Source organism: Xiphophorus maculatus, chromosome 20 (assembly GCF_002775205.1).
Source record: "Xiphophorus maculatus strain JP 163 A chromosome 20, X_maculatus-5.0-male, whole genome shotgun sequence".
In the NCBI taxonomy this organism is placed as follows: domain Eukaryota; kingdom Metazoa; phylum Chordata; class Actinopteri; order Cyprinodontiformes; family Poeciliidae; genus Xiphophorus; species Xiphophorus maculatus.
In genome coordinates, this window is record NC_036462.1 from 9696790 (window position 1) to 9722258 (window position 25469).

The following is a 25469-nucleotide window of genomic DNA, read 5'->3' on the forward strand; positions in this document are numbered from 1 at the left end:
ATAAACCATTTTCCATAAAGAGTACATTTGTCATCCAGAATAAAATGCCTGTTTGTTTTTGTTTCAATTAAATCGGCTGATTGAGATTTTGATGTTAAACTAAACAATCACAACATTGTTTCACTTAACACAAAATAGATTAAAATTTAAACAAGAAGTTCAGCATTTTAACAGTCTGAGGCAGTGTTTGGTTAACTTTAAGACATTGATTCATTTAATAATAATAAATTTTATTTACAAAGCCTTTTATATCTCCAATTGAAATCTCAAAGGGCTCTATTCATTAGAATCTAGGATAAAAATGGCTCTGTCGTCAATTTGTTGACTCCTGATCTAAAGCATGTGTATATATATATAAAAGTACTTTCATAATAAACAGAAATATTTTGACATTTAATGATTAAATGCAAAATATTCATTTAGATCACTCAAATTTAAAGGAAGACCTCAAAGTATGAAATGGAGATGTAAGTTTTCACTGTGCTCAGATATTGTTTTCAAAAGGCTTTCATCCTCTGCTCAGAACACTTTTGTGCTTTTCTGGGATATTATTTCACTTGAGATTTAGCTGTGAGATTTTTCGTACTACAAAAGGCCCAAGCTCTGATCACAGTAGGAATTCATGTAACCTACTGGATAGTAAGGCAGTCATGAGGTGAGATAAGGATATCTTTTGTGGTTACGATTTATGAATACAAGTGTCATGCTTTAAGGCAGAGATGCTGACAAAAGAAGGTCATAGAGGGAGTGGTGCCTTTTTAATGTGTCCGTTTTTATGAGTAAATCTATCTAACACTTTTAAACAGACATGCCAAAGCAATTAATTGATTTAAAGAAGGTAGGGGGTTTACAACGGGATTCAGCTGCTGGCCTGGGTGCCTCTGGGTTTCCACATCTCTTAATTGCTTATTGATAGAACTCATATGGTTGTAAATTAACCTTAGAACACTCCATTAGCTTACTGACAAGCCTGCTTCATCGTGGCATATGATTAGCTGTCAGTGGTCTGCTTCTGAGTTGTCATGCTTAAGGATTTAACACTGAGGTTATGCATATTGCAGTTCATCTAGCAGAGTCAAGTTAGGCCAATACATAAAATGCATGTAGAGTGATAAACAATGTGAAACAATATCAATTTCCTCAATTCTATTTGGAGAAGTTTTCTTTCTAGATACTCCAGCAAATGTGCACTCAACATTGTCCCTTAGTCCAATTGGCAAACCATGATGTAAGTTATTTAGACAGTATTAGCATTTATAAATTTAAAACATCAAGGTTTTGTATAAATATATAGAATTTTATACACTAAAACAAGACATTGCGAGTTAATTCTTTTCATGAAACTGATGACTTCTACTTAAATGATAAATATTGATGCTGAGATAAATAACTGCACTCGCCTGTCAGGCTAGTTGAGGAAAGCTGCACATTGATCAGGGTGCTGTGTTGAATTCAGCCCATGGGAGGGGGCCACCTAATGGGAAACTAAGCCTGAGACAGCAATAAGCCCTGGTATAACATTTGACATGATTAATACTGAGACCTAGTGTGTGTAGCATGCTATTTGCAAACACAACAGGCCTGTACAGGATTAAGATGGTTGGCTGTGACGATGAATTCTAAGCTTTTCATACTTCATTAGACAGCAGATCTCTCCTCTCCACTAGTTAGAGATTCAGCTCCGTTTTCAAATAGAATTGGATTTACTAAGATGGTCACACTTTAAGGCTAATTTGAAAACAACACATAAATATTTCAGTTTTTCAATTAAGAAAGGTGCAGTTTGATGCAACAGCTTATGCTGATTTAGTCCTCATATAGACTGGAGAAAGAAAACCACAGTCAAACTAACACTAATCTTCATGTAGGTGGAAAGTGACAAAAAAGAGAGGGTCACTCCACTGATTTACTTTCATCAGTCTATATCTTTATAAATATCAATTTATTATTTTTTCTGTTACCCCCCACTGCCATAAACCTCAACGAATCTGGAGGTTGTTACTGAGTGTTGCAGCTACTGTGTTTGCTAAATCTAGCCCATAATGTTTTAAATTTTAGTTTATGGTTTTCTCGTCAAGTTCTTTGTCTTGAATTGGTTTGCAGTTTCTGCTGGTTACTCTTCTTTGTAAGTCTACATTTTTTTTTATAAGTGAATAAATAATTTTTTTTAAAATAACTTTCATTAAGAAGCCTAAATCAAATGCGTCCATGATAAGTTATTACGTCCCATAGCTAAAACAAAAAATCCTAGAAAAGGCTGTTTATCAAAATAATTTGACAAATGACTGCACCTCAGAACATCAGTGAAATTTCTGAAGTTGGCACATGAAACTACTGTAATTGGTTTGATGCAGGACTGTAACATGTCTGTAAATGAACATGGCTACAGTGGATCACTTCTGGTTCCGAGGAGCCAGCATTTCTCAGACCTGAGCTGGTCCTCATACATAGACAATGTTTGGAAGAATGACCAGCGGAGACTATATTTCCAACAGCAACTCAAGAAATTCAATCTTTGACGGGAGCAGCTGGTCATCTTCTACACTTATTATTCAGACAGCACTGCGTTCCTCCATCACTGTGTGGTTTGGCTTATACACAAAACAGAACAAGGCAGAACTGCAACAAACGTTCAGGTCTGTAGAGACCATCCTTGGGGCTGAGATTTTCTCTGTCCAGAACTTATACAGCTGTATGGTCAGGAAAAGGGCAGCTAACATCTCTGCAGACCCCACACATTCTCAACACAAGCTGTGAATATTTTTACCTTCAGGTCAGTGTTGCATTTGACAACCACCACAGAGATGAATTCTTCACATAAATTGTCTGTCTGACCCAACAGCCTGAGTAGACAGCTTTTTCACTGTTAAACAAAACAAGCATATTTGACCTATTCTAAGCTGCCTTTAAAATATGTTGGGCATTGATACAGACATGTACATATTCCTCTCTTTACTTTTAAATGTGTGAGTGAGTGTGACCAAAATCAAATTCCTTGTTGTTGTACACACTCTTGGCCAATGAAGCTGATTTAGATTGTCTTTTTTTTAAAATAAACAAATATCTCCAGAGTGTTACAATCAGCTTTTTCAACACTCCATACAAGGTATAAGTATAGGTTTTAAATTTGTCTTAAAATTGATGTACTTCTGGATTGGTTGATCTCAGTGCTGTGTTAAATGTTGACCATCACATACTAATCAAAAGCCAAGACAAGAAAATAGGATCTTATTTGTCCGACCAGGATTTGTTTGTGCCATTTAGCAGTTACAAATCTGAGCAAATAAAAGATCACAGTTTCCTCAAGGCACCATTCTGGGCAATAAATGCTTCCCCTGTCTGTCTGGACCCCCTTAGGCCCACTGCTCACTATAGCTCCAGGGACCAGAACTATACCGGATCATGTATCCTCAGCTGATATGTTGCTCAGTTCTAGATCCAACTCCCTAAAAGCTTGGGATGAGCAGAAATCATCAACTTGCTTAAAATCAACACAGAACATCAACTTCAATATTCTTATAAAGATAAAAGATTACCTTATCAGTTTATTTTCAACCATCTGTTTTTCAGTTTTAACTTTTTTTTACATATTACTCAAATGATACAATTTTCCTTTAATATATGTGTTCCATTAATGTATTTATTCTACTTTCTTTTATTAGTTCCTTCCCTTTCATGAAAAGAACATTGAATTACATCATGTTTAAAAGGTAACTTACATTTGCTTGCCTATTTTTTGGTGTGGTTTGTGAGAAAACATTTTTACTCTCTATCCAGTGTAATCACACAGATAAAGAGGCAGTCTGGGGTGATGGTCTGAATTTTTAAGGAAAAAAAAGTGAAAGATTTTTCCAACTATTGACAAATCGCACTTCTCAGCCTTCCTTGGCAACGTACAACTGTTTTGCAGAGGAAAAGAAAGGGCTTCTTTATGGTCAAAACGAGAGCTGTGTCCACATTATCAGCAAAAACCCAAGCATATATTACCAGTACAAGGACATCAACTGGGCTGCATCCTGGCCATTGATCCATTTTGTGATGTCAATGGACAGGATTTGAAGGCATAGTTGTGCAGAGGAGAGTCTGGTTTGAAAATCTCAGAATAGTGTTGAAAACATCAGTTATTTCCATCAGTCCTAGTAGCAACACTGATGTTCATGTCAATTTTTTCTTGGTCTGTCTCTTGTTTACTAACACCTGTTTTTGTTCTACGTCTCTAAGCACTATTATGCTGGTAATTTTCAAAGAGAATGTGAGAAGGAAAATATAAAACCTGCTAATGGATAAGTGAGGAAATCTGCAGCCTGTTCAATGCCTCAAAGAAACCTCTATCCTTTTTAAGAAATTTAAAACTCAAATTGAATCTACATGTGCTAGAAAACCTAAAAGATATTCTTCTGGTTTAATTGAAAGTAAGAACATATTGCCAATTAGTATTCTTAATATCAAAATGTTTGACGTACAGTTATATTGAACTAATTAGAATGTGTTCCGATGAGTCTTGTTTATTAGATTAAAAGTACCATTTCAAAATAACCCTAAACAGGTATTAAACACACTTTTTAGTGAGCCCACATTGATATATGAAAATGATTTTTTTATTTGTCTGATCCAGGGATGCTGAAGTCCAGTTCTGGAGCACATCCACACCTTTAAGATACAACCTCTCTCCAACACAACTGAATCAAAAGCCTCATTATCCATTAAGCTCTGCACATACCTGGTTATGAGCCATTCATTTGATTCAGGTGTGCAGAAGAAGGGATATATCTAAAGGTTGTAGGATAGGTCAGATGTAATATTCTCCTTCTACATATTTGGTTTTCAATAGCCACAAGTGGAAAATTATCATAATTACCAGAAATAAAAGCTTGAAAACATTATTCTGGCTATATATAATATATACAAGGTTTCGCTTACAGATGGAGTTAATGAATTAGATTAACTTTTCAATAATGTTTTAATTTAATGAATGGGTATGTAAGTATGTTGCTGCTTAAACATTCATTGCATATTAGCATTTTGTGTGTGACATATCTGAAAGCACACAACATTGTTCCTAAACACAAAGAAATAATCAACCTTTTCTCCTCATATTCATTACATAACAGCATTCTTTGTATTTCACTGAAGTATTGCATTAACTTTACACATTGTCATTACAATGTAAAAGATATTCATTTCAAACTTTTGGACAAAAAAGCAGAAGAATTCAAATTAAAAGATAAAAGTCAAACTACACATGTACGGCTTCCAATGAATCTAAATGGCTCTTCAGTTGAAAACATTTATAAAATTCAAACAATTTCAAAAGGTATCCTTTACTCTCCATGTATATTACATATTCCATTGGGTCATTCTGTCTGAATATCCTCCTTGTGGATGCAATAATTCTCTCCAGGTGTTCTGGTTTCCTTCCAGAGTTGAAAAACATGACTGTTAGGTTAACTGGTCTTTACTAAGTGTATGTGGGTAATTATTTGTCCTGCTTGTCTGTCTCTGGGTGGTCCTGTGATGGTTCAGGGTGTACCCACCCTCTTCCTCAATGACAGCTGGAAATATACGCTAGCCGTCGTAAATGTGTATGTTTATGTGAAGGTACACAGAACATTGGAAGTCATGCATCACTCTTTCAATGTACTAAATTGCACTCTTGTTTGGACTCCATACCTGCCTTATAATTGTTGTGCTACCATTGCAAAGTCTAATAACTCATACTGCAACACATTTTTTATGCAAATTATTAATTATGGGAGTGTCAACATGCATTTGAGGCAAGTGTGAGTAGATACCAGATGTGTGTGTTAGAGACTGAGCACCACAGTTACAGGCTCCTAGGCAATAAATTTGAAATGTAAAATGTATGAACAGAATACAGATATACAATTCCACATGACCACATGCTGCTTTATTCGCACTGAGATGTACATGCATTAGAAACAACTCTTTTGAAATTCATGTACATGCATGTGTGAAGGTGAGGAAAAGACCATTCATTTCACATTCTCTAAAGCCTAGTGAATCATGAAAGAATTGCTAACTTCTCATTCCTTATTTTGACAAGTCACACAGTTCTATAGGCTGTGGCTGAGGTGAAGAGAGACAGCAGGCTGGAAAAACAATCAAAGTTTACTACTCTCAGGGGGTAGAGGGAGTCAAGCTGAAATGCATTGTATGAGTTCCCTATACCTGAGTCTGCTACTCTCAAAACATCTATTCCCCAACTGCAACAGGATGTGAGGATTGAAGCTCAAAGATGCTTTTTAAATAACATTACTTTTGTGCTTTTAGCATTTGTGTTCACACCCCACCCAGTCAATTTGCATGGGTTATTACTGTGCTGTCAGCTCATATCAGATCCTCTCGCCCAGCCAACCAGCTAGTGATGTAGATGGCTGCAAAAAGAGCGAGACTCTGGTAGATGTCAGGAGGAGAAAAAGGATGACACACATAGTGAAAAGCTGGTGTCATACAGAACAAGTTTCCCAGTCCTAAAACCCATTAATCATGCCACTGTTGGAGGTGCAGCCACATTGCCGTGTGCTTAGACTGGTCAGTGGATGTTGAAGAGTGAAGAATAAGATTCCACAATCTTCTCAGCACATTTGTGCTTTAACTTATGCCTAACTGTGCAGTTAGGTATGGGTGGGCAATCAATATAGAATGCTGTCTAGAAGCAGCCACATAAAATCATCTCTGGGTCTCACAAAGTTGTTAGTAAAGAATGTGCCCATGTTAAATACACTAGAGTACGGGCACAATTGTGCTCTATTTCACTTATGTCCCATTATTATTGGAAATATAATATGTCACTGCTGCCTGTGGGTTTTGTGATTCTCCCAGGCTGACATTCTCTAAGGGTAGAAACAATCTTGGACTTACAGCTTTGTGTTTATAATGAGGACAAGGGGGACTGGAAAGAGCATTTTGCCAACACGGTTTGAAAGCTTGGTTGAGATGAGAAAAAAAAAAAGCTTCTCTTTGTTTCTCCAAAATAGCAGACTGAGGCAGATGGGACTCACCCTATACCAAGCCCAGCATCAACTACGCTATGACTGGCACCCTCATTCCTAAAGTCCATCCTTTTGTTCCTGCTTAAGGGCAAGGGTTTAGGTTTGCAATCTGTTACAATTTGGCCTCTTTAGCCCTTTGCAGCTTTACCCAGCCCCCATGTAGTAGCCTGGTAATTCACCTGAGATTGACATGGAGTCACCTATAAGATCCCCCAGTGCCAAATTTTTGATCAGTATTTCTGTGAAGCTTAGTGATACAGTGATACAATTCACCAAATAGGTAAAAGACACAAACAAGAAAATAAAATGGTGCCAAAGATAGGCTATTGTTATAGTAAAATATCCATCATATTCTTCTCATCCCTGGATTATATGAACAATCCCCAAAGAAGTCTTTGAAAAAATCTACATCAAAAGCCTTCAGCCAGATGGCCGCAAGCACCACAAATGTCAATATACTGCACACAGCATTCAGGGACAGGGAGTCGAATTCATATTTCAAGCTGACATGTAAGGGCTCTTGATGGGGCATTTATGACCAAGATAAATGGGTGTCCATGGATTACAGTTTCCATTTGCAAAACTCAAAATATAGTGCAGAATGACTTTTTTTTTACCTTGACATGTTTAAACTTGTTTTTGAAACTTGCATTAAAAATAGTCTATTGTAAATGTTTTCCTAGACATGTTAGAAAATAATTGATTTTTATAAAGGGTTTCTTCTGAATATTTAAAAGTCCACTGAGAAAAAAAATTATATTTCATCATGGAGCATAAACTAAGCACCAGTGTCGACGTTTGACCCTATGAAGGAATTGTGACATCTGTGTACATAGGTGTACTGTAGTTTGATGTTCTTAAACATATTTTATCATCCTAGATTTCCAGTTTTTATTGAAACCTTTTAGATGTTTATGCTGCATTGACAGCAGCATTACATGCAGCTGAAAGACGACCATAAGAGGACTCTTTTAGTATTAACTAGGACAAGTTTTGATCTGAAATGCTTGAGTGTGACAAAAAGGCAAAAAGAAATATGTACGGGACAAATACTTATACAGTATCAAATGCACTGGCCCATGTGTTTGAAACGAATGAGGAATGACGATATTTGAATATTTCATAAAAATACATTTGCCTCTTTAGGTGTAAATCAAAAGAATGTATGTAAATTTATACCATAGCCAGGAAAATGAATATTGCATTTAAAAAAGCCAGTGATTCAAATCAATGGTATTTTTTTCAAAGAGCCAAGGATTACAGTTAACACATTCTGTCTATTTTTAATATGGGATAGCGGAAGAAGAATCTAAAAGGGGTATGTTCCTCATATTCACTCTAATTATTTTTTTAAGAACAGAATTGTTTCATTTTGCATGTTTTTTACGTTTTGTGTAAAGTTTTGCAATAACTACTCCTTTTGTGGTTATATTCAGTCATTTATATATCTGCAAAATGAACATAATTTTAGACTATACCCTGCTGATCTTCCAGTTTGGTGAGCACGGCTCACACTGTGTTAAAGTTGCTCTGTGCCATTGTTTTCATTGTCATATGTTATCTAGTCCAGAGGATTCTGAGGGTGAAAAAAGGTTGTGCATTTTTATTTCATTTTAAATCACTGTATGCAAAAAAATATGACAAATCATATCTGCTAGAATTAAAAGTATTGATTAAAGTATATATATCTTTTTCTTTTTTCAATGACTCTTCTTTTTTTCCCCAATTCTTTGGAAAATATGACTTCCAAACTTAGATTGGCATGATGTGTTTTAGGTAAGGAAGGAGTGATATATCCACTGAAAAGTTGGAACACTACACACATTCTTTCTGAACATTGTAACCATTGCGCAACTGCCAATATTTTCTGAGTAAAACAAAAATCATGAATGACTTTAACACTCTTCCTCACAACAATCTAAAATCTACAGAGCAGACTTGACTTGATTTCTCTGAGGGCTAAGCCAACCCTGCTGATCTCAGCACTTCCCTTACCTACAGTATACCTTGGCATGTGTTTTATTTATATTATCACTTTGCTTTTTTTCTGCTTCAGAGGTAATTACATCCAGTACAATGGTGGTTCAAATCAGGAGATAAAAATAAAATGTATATACAGTGATGTACTGTAGAAGAAAATGAATTTTCATAAGCAAGCTTTCATAAAGTAATTGCTGAAAAATCAGTTTGCATAAACGACTTGGCTGCTGTTCTTTTATAGTAAACTATCACAAGATGATTCAAAATAAATGTTTCAATATTGGCCTTAAAAGGAAGACATAAATGGACCCTGAACTTCATGATGTACCACTATGTGATGCAAGTGCAGATGTATAATTAGTATCAAATGTTATTTAATGGCTACATGTTGAAATATTTCATATCCAATCTTAGATTATTCATGGACACATTGGTTTTGAATCTCATCAGAGAAAGTAATAGATTTGTGTAAGGTTTGAAAAGGACTTTCATTTTCAAAATAAATTGAACTCTGATGGTGAAGGCAGCCTTTTTAAACTAGACCTGATGACTAGTATCCCAGTGATCCTGACCTATCAATGACCCATGAAAAAAATCCTGTTTTTTCCTCATCCCTCAAAACTTTTGATTGCAAAAGCATTGTACTGTAACATTTCAAAAAGGCTGGTCTACAGACCATTGCTGGTTATGTACCCCTGGTCTTTTGACATATTTTATAAAAACTAGTAAATCTGCTACTCATATATCTAGTAATGTTCAGTAATTTGAACTGCATGCATATGCAGCTGAAACAAAATCACCTATACATATTAAAATACACATACTTCTCCTGATGTATTTCAGTCACAATGACATAACATTATGTATTTTTGAAGCTTACATATATTTGGTTTGTATTTGATAAAATTGGCTATTACATTTTATGACCTGGGACAAACATTATCTTTCCCTATGCTTGAGACTTTTGTCCCATTTTCCCTAGGAAAACAGGTGTAACTGATTAGATAAGTGGGCTCCCTTGCTCTCACACACCTTGTTTTTGCTCACAAAGTTTCACTGCAGAGATAAGGGCTTTGTGATGGCTACAATAAAATATTAACTTTATCCTTAAGCCATCTAGCAGTATTCTTAGGGTCATCCTCCATTTATGAGACCCATTTGTCGAAAAATTTAACTTCACAGCTTTTTTTGAGATGTTGCCGCAATATTTCCACATACTGGTTTTTCCTCATGTTGCCAACTATTTTGTGAAGTGGACCAGTCTCTCTTGCAGCAAAACACCATCACCCACCAACATGAGACTGCCACCTGCATATTTCAGTAAGAATAGTGTTCTCAGACTTATAGACTTCCCTCTTTTTCTTCTTAGTCAGTGTTTCTCAATTCCAATTCTCAGAGACAACCTTAGATGTGTCTCTGTTTCAGAACACCTGATTCAAATGATTGCATGACTTCCTCTGTATGCCATTAAGTGCCACAGAAGCCTGTTAAACAACCACTTATTGAAGTCAGGTGTATGGCAGAAGGAAAACACCTGAAACATGCAGGGCAGTGGTCCTGGAGCACGGGAGTTAAGAACCACTGCTCTAATTTAATAGTCATTTGGTCAAACAAATTATTTTCTAATTAATCCACAACACATCTCCAGATATTAAGGTCTTTGTTCGTGAGTGTATTTATAAATTTCCTTCCGACTTTTCACGATGCTTTACAATTATTGCTTCTTCCTTGTTGAGTGGCCTTTCAGGCTGTGGCTGTACAGTACTTGTTTCCCCAGGGATAATAACACTCTCTTATGTATTTTTTTTGTTTGTTTGTTTGTTTTTTTTTGGGGGGGGGGGGGGGGGGGTTGCCAGTGCTTGACTTGCACATTTCAAACCAAAACACATTCACATTCTGCAAAACAGAATCCGTCCCCTGTCTGAACATTTTTGGAAAGGCATATACAGGCATCTGAAAGCTGCATGCAAGGGTAAGACAGATTTGTTGAGAACCACAGCTCTCCTTTTTTGATTTTGATACACTACGAGGCAATGTGCTAGAGATGTGTCTTAAAATCCAATTCACCAAAATATTATAAATTAACTCATTCAAAACATTTGAATTAACTTAACATAATCATTTGGGCTTTTCCAATTTGATAAAGGGAGAAAGCATGATAAAGTCCATGTATGTATACTTCTAACTTTGAAGAACGTATACAAAAAAAAATCTACAAAGTTTTCACTCATTGTATTAGGTTTTAGCAAATGGAAATAGTTTTTGAATTCTACCTGACTTTAACTGGGAAAGTTAAGTCTTCAGTTAAGAAAGTTAAACTTCAGTTCACTGAATTTGTCATCACATCCCACTACAGCACATGGTGTCACATAACAGCAACCACCGGTTCAATTTTCTACTCGAGTTGTTTCACACTCAACGGAAGTGAATACCATCTCAATTAAATCTCAAGCTTTTGCTTCAAGATATGTTATGTTATGTTTCAAGAACATTTTTAATTTCCAGACTGACGAGAGTGATAGACATTTTTAATTGACCTGAATTTAGAGGTTAGGAAACAATGGCAATGACAAAATCTACTTGTTGGAAGTCTCTGTGTATGCTCTGCTTTATGCCTGCATGGTCATACTTTATGTAAATGGAGGAAAACATGGAGAAAAGGATGCGAGTATAGAGCCACAGTCACTTATTTGATTTACATGTTGTGGCCCTTGTTAGAGGCAGGTTAAACAATGTTGCCAGGCTGTAATACAACTGCCGCTTCGGATTCTTCAAATGATTATTTAGTTCCAAATATTCCTATGGGAGAGAATTGCTCATGATTCCTCTCAACAAGAGTGGGCTTGGAGACAGAAAAAGACTGACCTCATGGCTGCAGCACACTGCATTTGAGGGTCATGAATTTGCAATTTCATGCCTTCATATTAACTGCAGATGTAAAGAGCCTCTTCATCACTGCACCCTGCTGCCTGAGGTCTTGATTACAGTTTGCCTCAAGTACCTCGCCAGTTTCCCATACAGCTTGGAATAATTAGGATGACCAGATTCCTCTGATTACCGCTTGAAATTGTCTAGATTCAGCCTAGAGTTTGGTCTTTCCACGTCCTTTATCTGTGTTTTTCCCGTGAATGCATCGCTTCACACATTTAAAATATTGAGTGATCATATGCAGAGACATGTATGCATAAGTATCTTTGTGCAAGCTAAAAATATGCATTCTCTCTGACTTCTGTATTAAATAGCCAGAAAAAATGCTTTGTACATAGATTAAAGCTCATACCATATCTGTTCAGAATGTCTGCAAAGCATAGAATGAGGTTAAATTACATTGCAGTCAAATAATTCTGACACCTTGGTAAATTCCATTGAAATGTTAAGTATTTATTGCACATCTAATTTCCAAATGTCATACAAAAGGAAGAAATTAAAAAAATATTTTGAGACATGAACTGCATATGGATATAGAGTGATTTGTTTTCTCTCTTTTTGTATCAAAGGATCATTGAACTACAGGGGACAAAAACCTGCCTCGTCATTTCTTGTGGAATCTTACTGGTAAGGATTTGACAAACTACTCCAGCTTTGACAGAAGAAAAAAAAAATCATTGTATAGCACAATGAAGATTGTTGTATTCTGATCTTTTTAAATTAAGCTTAAATATAAAGGGATGCATGTCAATTGCAAAATGATTCTTTCATATATTAAAACATGTATGTTAAGGAGCTTTTGGGAATTTTTGTTTCAGGTAAACAAAAATTTTAAAGATTATTCCAGACTATTCCAATTCAGAAAAATTATGTCGTCTACAATACAAATCCCAGCTCTATACACTCAAAGAGCTTGCATTTCTTAAGTAATAGCATTTGTTCACAAGCAAAGGACAGTTTTACTATCCTTTGTAATTATTCATATGGTTGCAAATCATTAATGTTCCTTATAAAAGGTACCCAGCTGTTAGTGAGACTCCCAAATTGTGCAACACAATTTAGAGAAGAGTTACAAACAGGGAAGTCGGTGGCTCATAATTTACAAAATGGCTTGTGCCAAGCTACAATGAGACAGATGGCATACACATAACTATGATCATCTGTAATAGCTCCTAGATGTATTCATTCATTCATATCCTAAACCCCCCAGCATTTTCTGAGGTAAATTTTGATTCATTTTATTATTACCTCACTGAACAGTTTATGCTTGCCATTGCTGCCTTAAAATATAGCCTTTGTCTCTTGCCTACTTTAGAAAAAATAACCTGGTAACAGAAATTGTATCCATTAGGTAACTTAAATCTATGGTCTTTCTTGCCATCGATACAATGAACTTTATCTCCACTCTGGAACAACTCAGGTATAAATCAAAACAAAAGAAAACCCAACATGGCATGTCTTATAAAACACGTTGATCAAGAAAACATAAAACATCAAAGAGCAAAAAAACTAAACAAGAGTATTTTTTGCCACCTGAATTGAATGGATACCTTTAGTTAAGAGTTCCAGGTCATTTTCAATTCCATCTAGTACACATGGAATAGTAGTTGTATTCATAATTTTGTCTCACAGACATTCTATAAGCTATTCTCTTGCCTCTGAGAAACGTAACACCCTTTCACTTTCTCTAGTGCCATACACAACATTTCAAACATTTTTCTTTGCCAATAAATAATGTACCAGTAGGCGATGACAAATGAAGTGTAGGAACTACAGCTTTTACACAGTTAAGATTTGCAGCAAGTAATGGAAGGCTGAAGTTTTCATACTGAAAGAAATTCAGTATGATGAGGTAAACATTCCTAGTTATTAACCTCCAAAACTGATGGATACAGATTTATATCTAAAATGACTAAAAGCTTACAAACTAAATTACCTACCACATATTTGCTTGCTGGACCAACTAATTATGTATATCCCTCTGGTGGCTAATTGGGCATTTTAGATTTTGACTGTACTGCAATACTGAATATTCATCGAGTAAGCATTGCAAATAACTAAAGATTTTGTAGCATTAGTAGCACTGTAGCTTAAAATAATCATTTTGCTACAAAATGTAAAATGATGTTAAGGTTTACTGTAGGAAGAGACAACATAGGAAGTTATTTTTGCAAACTGTTACACCATGAAGAAAACGTAAGGCAAAAATATCCAAATAGATTAGCACACTTCAGTAAAATAGTTGGACTCCTGCTAGCAAAATATGGGTACCACTTTCCCATACAGAGGGTGAAATATAATACATCTCATGTGGCTTCAGGAATATTGAGCAAATCCAGTTTCATTGCCTTTTAACTGTGTGACTGATGTAACAGAAGACTGCAGCTTCATTTTGCTGACAGACCTAACTTGAAGTCGGTCTCTAACTGCGCTAAGGCTTTGTTAAATGTATTTCAGAAATGGGAAAATAAGGTCAGAGAAATGGTTCTGGTCCAGTCAGCCAGGGTGCAACACTTTAAATAACCCTCCTATAATCAGCAGGGCATTGAAGCATGCCATCTCAGCGTGGAAACAAAAACACAGCCTTTTAGAACTGCGTCAATTCAACTCTGGTTTAAAATAATGCTGTTAATAAGCTGTTTATTGACAACAGCTCTAATTTAATTGCATGGCTGTTATGACTATAAATCTGACAACCAGAACTTACATTTTTTGTTAAATAATTACATAGATAGCAGGCATGCATCATTGCATTCATATTTCTTTCTTTATTGGTATCTCTAATTGATTTTTCAAAAACCCATTCATCAGGTTTTTGTCATTCTACTGTCATTCAGTAAAACTGTGTCTTTCTTCAATACGGCAATTCTTTTCCTCTACTATTCCCACAAACAGAATTTTATTTTAGGAATTTATTTGAACCACTGTTAAATTTGTGCACGTCCCAATAATGCAGTTTATAATTAGCAAGAAGCTGATCTCTGCAGATGCCCTTAGCTAAAAAGTGAAAACTTGTTTGCAGACAGTAGCTGGGACACTTCAGTAAAGTTGGGGGATATAATACATAGTACACAAATAAATAGAATTATTAAGTTGAAGTTAAAACTCTGCTTTCCTTATGTTTTTCATTGGTCATGCAAAACATAGGGACCACTAATACTTAAAGTACATATCACTGATTATCTCCTCAACATTGCACAATTTAGACAGGAAGTAAAAATTTTGCAAAACATATGGGAAATTGTAAGGATTTGTGAGTTTGACAGGGGCCACACTGTGATGGTTATATGACAGGATCAGAGAATCCCCAAAACTCAAACTTTTGTGGGATGTTCCTGGTTCGCAGTGGCCAAAATTTGCCAAACGTGGACAATGGAAAAAACAGCAAGAAATCTGGTATAAGGTCATGGGCATCCAAGAGTCATATGTTAAAAAGCAAAAACAGGGATTATAAAAACTAGTTACATTAGTTACATGCAACTTCAGCACAGCTGCTTAAATGTAGCCATTTCAGGATATTTGTGTTTGTAAGACACATTGATAAGTAACTTTAGCCTCATCAATGTGGCAACGGTGGTAGGAGTTTGCCCTGTAACTGGTGAGTTGCTGTCTGTCTCAGTTGTTCTGTCCTTGGCTGCCAGACTTGCTTGCTGGTGATGATCAGCATGCCTGGTGCTGCTGGTGTAAGGTGGCCTTGCTGCTGTCACATGGCTTCAGGGCAGCTGTGGCTACAATTTCATTTACCACCATTGGCATGCGAGTGTCTGAATGAATGACTGAATCAAGTGGAAAGCACTTTAGAATCCTCTGGACTAGATGAATTGCTATACAAGTACAGGCCATTTACCATTTTTAAAGAAAAGTATAATGGGTTCAAATGGTCATAAACTAGAAAAAATCATCTACTTTCTCATACATTAAACAAAAATTCTGGTTCATAAGTTGCTTTAATGTTTGGTGGCTCTTGTCGGAGCAGCTCTGAGATTTAGGCTTGAATTACATATCCAAAGATAAATAGTGCTTGCTTATGTATTGTCCTTTAACCCATAACCCATGGCACATGCTGTTCTGCTGTAAGTAAAGTGAGATAGCTGGCTGAGGCAGAAAAAAATAAGAATCTAATGTTATTTAATAATGTATGGTAGGTACAAATGGCTATTGGATAGATGTCTGTGAACTATTTAGTTGATTTTCTTTTCATACTCTTTAGCTATAAAACCAATGGCATTTTCAGTAGAGGTACCTAAACGTCCTGTTTTTATTGAGGTAAAACATGAAAGAGCGGGGACAAAGAGTTGGTTGAGACATATTTATAAAGATAACATGACAAAATGCTGCAAAGCAAAATCATTGGTTAAACAAAATTAACAAATCTGCCAGTGTTGGTCTTCATATGAACAGAGCAGAAACACAGACAGAAAACAGTCTGTGTCGAGCCACAAGAGCGAGGGCCCTTGTGGCTCGACAGAAATAGCAAAACTATGATTGTAAGTCAAGTTGTGAGCCTGTTTCTCTTTCACACCCATTCAGTCCCAATAACAAAGAACACATGAGAATATGCTCATGGGCAAAGTCAAAGCCAGCAGCAAGAGGCAGCTGAAAGAGTCTTCATTACATAGAACAAGGAACCATTTATAGAGTTCTCTCTCTCTCTCTCTGTGTGTGTGTGTGTGTGTGTGTGTGTGTGTGCGTGTGTGTGTGTGTGTGTGTGTGTGTGCGTGTGTGTGTGTGTGTGTGTGTGTGTGTGTGTGTGTGTGTGTGCGTGTGTGTGTGTGTGTGTGTGTGTGTGTGTTCAGTGGCAATCAGACTAACACAATGACTGTTGCACAAATAAAGTTGCAATATATTTGTAGCTATTTTCCATTCTGGTTTAACTGAGAGGGAGCCACAGCTTTTAGCTTCAATAATGTAAGATATGTATTAGCTGTCAGTTTTCTTAAAATAACTTGTGCACCTTAAAGTATGTTATGGACTGTATAGATAGAAATCTCAAAAGCTGTATATATTAAACCACACAGGAAAACATATCTAGATTTTATGTCATTGTCTATTCTTTAAACTCTTCTTAGAAAACCAATATTAGGATTTTACACCATTCAAACTACCACACCAACGTGTGACAGAAGAAAATTGGAATCAAACCCACAATTTTCCAATTGCAAGACCTCTATACTCCCCACAGAGCCACTATCTAAAACAAGGTTATTTAAATGGGTCAAATGGACTGACAGTTGAGTTGGAATTAAAAGCATCATTAGTGCTAAAACTGTGCTTAGATGTAAAATTTATAAATGTTTGTCGTGAATGGAAAATGTGTAGGTCAGCTTCTTTACCGCAAGGTGAGACGTTAGATTTTATAGTTTAAGATCACATGACAAGAACATCCAGCCAACAACACAAACACATTGTCAGCTTGTTGAAAATGCTGGTTGTGAAGGAGAGTAACTCTGACAATGGTAAACAGAAGCAAATTCATTATTAACAGCTGTCTAAGTAAAAGTTACTGTTACGGCACTGGAGAAAAAGGGTGAGGGTGTTATGTGGCACCACTCTGCACAAAATCACATATGATAACTATAACTATAATTCCATTTGTTATTGCATGCACATCTCTTCTGAATTCCAATATGCTGTATTGGCCCTTCAGAGTTTTTAAGCAGCGTGTGACTCCAGTAAATGTGCACATGAAACTGTGGAACGAACTTGTTAACTTGGCACTCTAATTAATAAGGCATAAACTTGACTCCCTAAGCTCATGTTTGGAACCTCTGACATCTGCAGTGCCACATTTAAATGTCACTCATCCCCGGTCTTCTTCATTAATTTATAATCATCCCTGCAATTTAAGTAAATAGTCCATGTTCGGAAAATTCTTGCGTTTGGGAAATGTGCTTTTATGTGATGAAGTTAAACCAGTTTGTCACATCACAGTCACATTTCAGATGTCAAAAAGTTTTGAACATAAAAAATGTTGAACTGTATATCTATATGTATCCCCTATCTGGTGAAATAATTGGGGAAAATGCATGTTTTACTTTTAAGCATTATGTTTTATGCATGTTTTTCTTTTTTTGTATATAATTTAATGATCTTTTCCTTTAAGCATGTGTTTGTTAGAATTTTAAATATTTGCACTACATATCCACTGTGTGACAGCTGCAATCCCAGAATATGATACATGTACAGGATGCACATGCAGGATGCAGTTGATCAACATTATGTTAGCAAAACCTCAAACTCTCCAGTGGAAGGGTCGACAGCTTTCCTATAAGCTTTTGTGCAAACACCTACCATCTTTTCAGTTACATTTTTGCTCAACTTCCTAAACAGTAATGACAGCATGTATAACACAATCTATAACTTCTTACTGACTTTAAGTTTTAGTGAAACTGGAATAAAATGTGTATACTAAATTGGTTACAGAGAAGAACTGACCTGTCTTGCCTTTCAGATGAACACAGACATTGTAATTCTGTGGTTTTAATAACCATCAAAAGACACCAAGTGCAATTTAAACATTTTCATCTTCTCACACGTTCTCATTCTGTTTTACAGTGGGTGCTAAAATAGTAGAGCGTAAATGCAAATTCAACACGATTCAGAATTCCTCGTCAACGCATAAGCAATTAGGTTGCCAACATGTCACATCCTTATCCCTTTTCTACCGTTCACAACTGCAGCTGCCAGGATATTTTTGAGTGAATTTCCCCCATGTTTATTTACACTCAGCTTTCTTAGCTGTAGGTGCCAATTCTGCACAGATAAACACTGTAAAGACAGCCACTCCAAAGTGATCTGAAAGTATTGTTTATTTGCTATTTGTTCCTGGATGTTCACATCTGGGCCTCCAGTTAAAGGCTGACATTAATAATTTTATTAATAACTAAATGACTTTATGTACTAAATCAAATGGCTTTGAGTTAAGTCAGTTTCGGAAATATTACTAAAAGAGATACGGAGCAGGCATGGACCATGCTCTGAAAGGCGTTTTTTTTTCTTTTCTTTCTTTTACAACTCAATGAGCAAATCAAAGCTGGTCATTGTTTTTTTCAGTTTTCACAAAATTCCCTGTTCATTGTATTTCAACTGTCTAATCCTTGTTATAATGTGCACTTCAGTATAACTTAACCAATACATTGATCTCTGAAATAAATAGATTTTCAAAACCTGACAATGAAAATACATTCTAGCTTTAAGGCTTTTCAAAACTCCTGTGAACACTGTGTTGCCATGGAAAGATCATGGCTGCAGTAGATTTTAAGATATTCAGTATCATATCAGAGATTACATCTTGCATACTTAAAAAGCATGAATTTTTTGTTTGAAAAAAAAAGCTTTTACATTGTATTCATTGTATTCACCATCTTGCCTGCTACCAAACATTATGCATAAAGTGAAAATTTTAATACATGAAACATCTGTATGTCCAACTATATGGGCAACTGCACCTATAGCGCATATCAAAAAACACAGAAGGGTGAACGTTATCAAATTCGTTTAAGAATATATTTTATTGTCTAACAGCAAGCATGTCTGAAAATTCTGTTTTCTAGGTTTTTATATTCAATTTAAAGGAAGTAATTTTGTTTTAAATGTTAATTTAGTATTAATTTCCTATGGCACTTGTGCAATAAGACGACAGTCACTTGTACTCATCCAGCCAAGCGACTGCATGAAGACATGCAGATTTAGGTAAGAAACGCAATGCAAGAAAGTTGAATAATGTTCAACTTGTGTTGCTGTCTGCTGTCACGGAAACCTTCACCAGTTGCTGCTGCTTGTCACACCGTGTGTCCAGCACGTAACGTGCTACTATGAACTAACTAACCCCCTGTGCGAGAGAGGGTTACTTCTAAAAATAATAGTTTAATTATCTGCATCATGTAATATTAACACAATTAAACTTTCAGTTTAATCAGATGCATTAATGTTGACAACCTCTCTCTCTCCATATATATATATATATATATATATATATATATATATATATATATATATATGTACAGTATATGTATGTAATTAAATCAACGTTTTAACATCTTGTGACCTTGTCCTATTAATGATGTGTAATAAGCTGCTCTGTATCAGCTAGTGTACACCAGATCTGGTTGTGGACTAACAAAATTTGACACAGTCCACATGTGTCAAATTTAACCTTTCTTGTCTTTGGTTTACATCTGTTTAATACTTAATATTTTTCTCACAAAATCCCTCAAAGATATTTCTTCTTTTTACTATTTTCAAACATAAATTAGCTGTCTCATTCATCATGAGACAGCTAATTATGACGGTTCTGAACATGTTTAGTGGGCAGAGACCTAACGTTTGGAACAGGAGAACACATTTTTATGTCCCATCTAGGCAACACCTGCCCACCCCCACCTATGCCAGAGCAAATATTTTTCCAGCAGGGTCTGTAATGAACACCGACCAAGCTGCTAAATGTGGGCTCGGAATTGGCAGGTGTTGCATCAGCTCCATCAGCTACGCTGGCACATGAGCTTTTGTAATTTTTATTCTCTATTCAAACAAAGCTTCACTATGGTGAGAACTTTTTGTATCAGAATGCGTGTGTGTGTGTTTGAACACACAAAGTGAATTTGTAGGCTTATTTTGCATAATTGACCAGGAATGTACCTTTAAGTGTTTCTTGGCACGTGGATGTATTTTTGAAATAGATGAGCTGCAGCTTCTATACAAACTGTGCAGGAGTGATAGAAGATGAATTGTTGTGTGTGGTGTTATAATTTTCTTTGAAGCAAAGCTACTGCAAGTATATCGACCTTGGATAGGTGTCCTGGATTTTGAAACCATTTTAGTGAACACTTAGTGCCACACTAGTGGGGTAAAAATTTTTTTAGCCATGTTAGATTCAGTTCCATCATATACACTCATCAGCAAGGATTTTGACCAGGCCCAGATCCACTGCACAGCATCCTACCCCAAAAGTACTTTGGCAGCAACAAGGAATTATATTTTGTAACAGAAAATGGGAAACACTGAGACTTATAGCAGATAAATGGATAGTAGATAAGTGGCCATCTATCCATTTATCTGCTAGTATACAGATAGCAGGTGCTGGGATATCATACAGAAAAAAGAACACCCAGATTACACAAAATTCTAGAAGAAAATGTGTAAACCTACAAAAGGGGTTTTATATATGTATTCCATTTATACAAAAGGTTTTACAAAACATAACATGATAAAACAATCTTGGAAATGTACAGCACCTTATACTAAAGCAGTGTCTAATGTGCTAATTGATGGTGACAACCATTAAGGCTCACAAGTCTGTAAAACACAACAATGACATACCTGAACTCCAGACATTCAAATCCAGAATTACAAATGGGATGAATAACATTTTCTATTCCTGTATGACTCTTGTAGGGTCGCGGTGGGCAACTGCAACCAAGCAGCAGTCCTTGTATGAGTTGCAGGGTACAAACAAACAGGACAAACGACCATGGTCATGCACACTTACACCAAAGAATGCCTTAGAGTTACCAATTAACCAAACATTAATTTTTATGGACTATGGGAGGAAGCCAGAATACCCGTTGAGAACATGCACATGTAAATAAGATGCAAATAACACAAAAGGCTATGGCCCAAGACAAGAACAAAATAGAAGATGTATTTGTTGATTATTGAATTGAATTATTGTGTAACAGTTTAATGTTGAGGTCAAAAGAGAGTGAGAATTATAAAAGTCCTTCAGTGAAAGGTATTTTCTTTTACATGAGGTTGATTTCTTGTAGGAAACATTTTGTTTCTTGGTAATCATTGTTGTTTTCTATTCTCGATAAATCTGTTTTAGTTTGAGTTTCATGTTCATCTTCATATTTACTACAAATATTCTCAGCTTTTCCAATCCATTGTCCAATTGTTAAATCTCCATTTGTCTTGCAGCCTTTTTCTTCTCCTACAGCTATTTAGGATACCAATTTATCTTTTCTATGTGATATCGTTGTTTTTTCATTTCTGTTTGAATGTATCTTCTTCTTGTCTGTATTTGATTTTCCACTCCTGCGGTGTTTTTGTTTATAAATGAGGCTTACGTTTCATTACTTACCCTCCTCTTTCCTGCGAAATCCAATATTTAGGCTCTCTTCTAAATACTTGCCAGACAGTTGAGAGAATTTTTCTAAGCTCGTCTTTGTACCTGTCTTTGAACAGACATGCATATAAAAGGTTTTTTTCATTCAACTTGCAGATTATTCATCTAGGTTTGGAAATCTTACAAGATCTTAGCTTCGTCATTATCAAACCCATAAATAGAGACTCCCACTTTAAACATGGGACCTCCTGCCAATATTCGGCACATATATTCCTGTACTTTATCCCAGTCACGATTCCAGCTTCATCCTGTTTCATGTCATACATCAATGTGCCCCTGGGCAAGGCACTTAACCCCAAGTTACGCATCAGCATCTCGATCCATGCACATTTGTGAGAAAATTGGGTGGATTTGGCTAATGTTTATAGAGCTTTAAAAGGTTGCATGTCTAGTAAACTGTCTAGTATCTGATTAGTAAATTTATATAAATTAAGACCATTTATGTGTCAAAAAAGCAAAAACAGAAGTAATCAAGCAAATCAGGCAAATAGCTTTTCACAACAATATAATGTAATATAATACAATAAAATATAATAAATGAAAAAAAAAGACTAAAGCAGATATGAGAAAATAATATTTCCTCTTTCCAGTTTTCCTTCAGCTCCTCCTGCTCTTATTTCAATTCAAGTTTCAAAAAATGAGTACACTGGGGAAAAAATCGATTCGTTCCATACCCAGAAGCTGCTTTCTGGAGCTCCTAAACCTGAATTTTCTCTTTTCCCTTAAATTTATCGCCTGTCTCATATTCCTTTGTGCAGGAGTAAAGATGACTGTCAAATTTCAAACATACCATACTAAAGGGTCACAGAATCATAGAAAGAATACTCAAACTAACTTACATTAACATGTCTTTTCTTCAGGTCTAAACCTAACATTATAAATGATGGACATTATTTCTTTAACAATACATTATACCGGTAAATTATACCAATAACAACATAATTTTCTACATACTGAAAATTGGGCATACCAGCTTAAATAACTGATATTTTGATTTGAAAGAAGTAGGATTAAGAGGAAAGCGATTATTAGATATTCACTCAGTTTACTTTGTACAAAACATATCGATACCATGGGCATAGTCTCTTTCGCATGTTTATACAAATAGTCAGTATTTCTTTTTATATGCTATGAAATGAAACTGAGATATTACAGATGTCTTTCAGTGCTTTTAATTGAATTAATCATAAAACTGAACATTCTGTTACCTCGACCTAACAAAAAAATATCTGGCACATTTGGACAAAATAAGAAATAAATTACACTTATCATACTGATTAGTAATTATATCAAAGCTGACAAATTAATTTCACTCTCTTGCTTCTTGTAAAAGTTGACCTTTTCATTTAATGATGTTCATGTTTAAAAACTAAAAATCTAAGCCTTCTGTAGAAAATTCAAAAGAAACTGATAAGACAAGCAACATTTGACAAATTTGTCAAAAAATATATTCTTTTTAATCTAGCCTGAAATGAAATTAATGTGTCAGAAAATTTGAATTATCATGCAAGGTGATAGGTAAAAACAGAAAAACAAAGACTTTCTCGTCTTTCGGTACAATCAATGGTTTATCTCCAGAGAGTCAAAGCTGCTTTTCCTCTGTTGCCTCGTCTGTCATCCACACACAAAAGGAGGGACCTTAGTGGCAAACAGAGCGCAGGAAGTGATGAAGACATCTTTTAGTGAGGAGGAGGAGGGAGGAAAATGAAGCTCACACTTCAAAGCTTACAGATAAGCCACAAGGAGACTATGGGGGGCAACATGTTCAGAATGAAATGCGAAATATGAAATATATATGTTGGTGTAGGAACAAAACTCAAAAAAAAAAAAGAGCAGTATAATGGTGATTCCCAAGCGATGGAAGAAAGACTTTTGGAACCATTTGAAGACATAACCCTCTGTTTTTTTGGGCAACATTTTGATGCGTGCTACATTTCTTTGAATTTTCAGTCAAAACACTATTCTAATTTTAGCGGACTATTTGGCAAAATCAACATTGACTTGACCACTGTTTGATAACAATCCTGTCTTTATGTCTCATTATGTTGTTATGTCATTATGTTCTGCCGTTACTGAAATTATGTTTCTTGAACGTACCTTGAAGTCAACCTTATGCAATTAAGGTGGCGCAAAAAGAAGATGAAAATAATTAGTTATCAAATGTTACACATTAGCCTATATTGCCTTTTTTTTTTTACATCTGAATTCCAGTAAAATAATCTCAGCTGATGAACACTGTATCAGGCCAATTTCTTTCCTTCGAGGTTTTTCAGGAGCCAGAATCTGAGCAGCAGCCATCTGATGCGTGTGTTTTTGTTTGCAATGTTAAATCTCCGGGTATGAAAACAGGCTTACTCATGAGGTTACAGCCTTGGCATGCACTGGCTACCCTGCTGATAAGCGCCTGGTGAATGTCAACTGAATGAGGCACTGAATGAGCTACAGGGTAAAAATGGCTTGTCATTAATGCGGCCTCAAATGAGATACAGTATGACTCCAAATACGATTTTCGAGTTCATGCCACAACCCAGTCGAAGCTAATTAGAAGTAAGATAGCACCAACAGATTTCACAGTTTGACAGATGAAGGTTTAAAATGTAGCTGCTACATTAATAGAAGATCTTGTGCTTCAGTGGGTTTTGAGAAAAAGTAACATCAACTAAAGGGGAAACAGAAATTCGCAGGCAAAATGATAACGGCATGACATACTGGTTAAAAAAATCTTTTACAGGGAATAAGAGATGCACTTCCTAACAGGTCAATGTTGGGTATCCTTGAGGAAACCCATGGGTTATTTGTTTTTGTTTCAGTTATTACCCCAGAGTTTAGTTCAAGACAGACCTTTAATAATTCATCTGTTCTGTTAATTAATTCCAGTCTTTTTTTCTCTCAGTGGATCCAGAGACAAGATAATTTTGGTGAATTCTGAATTGCTCTTAATCAGCAACAGAGCCTAACACTGGTGAAGGCAAGAAGCAAAACATGGCATAATGCTCTGTTCACCTTATGTCTGGCAGTGGTGTTATAGTTGATGTAAACTGCTTAATTTTGGCAGTTAATCTAATGTAAGGAGGTATATTGTATAAGTAAATGATTTTAATTTTATATAAACTTGATATTTTTGACTTTTTCTATTATCCCACACTTACACACGTCTCTGAAAAGCTCCAAAGCTTGTTACACTATTCCCAATTGTGCCTATAATCAGATTAAATGTATCTGTTGGCCACGAGAAAAGTGTGTCGACCATACACCCAAAAAGAAACAAAACTGTTGCTCAACTATTCAGTTTTCATTTGTTACATATTAGGAACCAAGACAAATGTGGCTAAATAATGGAAATTTTAAGTGACCATGGAAAACCTTGCAAGTATTTCCTGTCACTTGTCAAGTTAAAAACCTACAAAGTAAAATTCTTAACCTGC

The 25469-nt window shown here is 35.7% G+C and overlaps 1 protein-coding gene across 3 annotated transcripts in view; it reads right to left on the bottom strand.

The window, feature by feature from the left end:
- igsf21 (immunoglobin superfamily member 21) overlaps window positions 1-25469 on the bottom strand; it is a 175833-nt gene that overhangs the window by 37836 nt on the left and 112528 nt on the right. The gene's annotated exons all lie outside the window — the stretch shown is intronic.